Source organism: Tupaia chinensis, unplaced genomic scaffold (genome assembly GCF_000334495.1).
Source record: "Tupaia chinensis unplaced genomic scaffold, TupChi_1.0 Scaffold000263_1, whole genome shotgun sequence".
Taxonomy (NCBI): Eukaryota; Metazoa; Chordata; class Mammalia; order Scandentia; family Tupaiidae; genus Tupaia; species Tupaia belangeri.
Window position 1 is genome coordinate 834,408 of NW_006159743.1, and position 671 is coordinate 835,078.

The following is a 671-nucleotide window of genomic DNA, read 5'->3' on the forward strand; positions in this document are numbered from 1 at the left end:
CTAGGTGTCTGGATTTCTCTATATATCTGTTTTTAGGACTCTTCTTTCTTATGCATGGGAAGAATTACATTCTTTTCTAATTATAATCTTGAGTCTCATGCGGGGCAGGCAGGCGATCATTTCTGGAGAACGGGTAATGTGAACCTGACTTCAAAGACTTCATTCTTACTCTAGGAACCTGGGGGATGGTACCACGCTTTGGGCAACCTGGAACAGGAGAGTGGTGAAAGAGGTCAAAGTGTTTATTCACAGCAGAATCATCCCCTGTCTCACTCCCAGACAGCCCTAGAAGTCCTCCAGTCTCCTTGTCCCGCCCACTGCCCGGTCCCCAAGCCTGCGGTGGGGTGATGCTACGTGTGCACCTGCGGCAGCACACCGGTACCTGCCAGGTCCGGGTGGAGCTCCCCCCCACCTACGCACACCTCCGCCCTCCCGGCTTTCGCGGCCGCCTGCCCAGTCCTACTCCTCCAGCGGGGCTCATAGCTACAACTCCTGCCTGGGCTGCCGCAAAACCCGGGAGCGCCGGAGTGGGCGCGCGGGCTGCGCGCGGGCCGGCGCCCCGAGCTCTGGGCATGCTCAGTCGCGCGGGCAGGGCTCCGGGCGCGAGCCGGGCTCCATCTGCACCACATTTATCCGCTGCCAAGAGAAGCCGCCGGGCGCTCGCAGGCTCC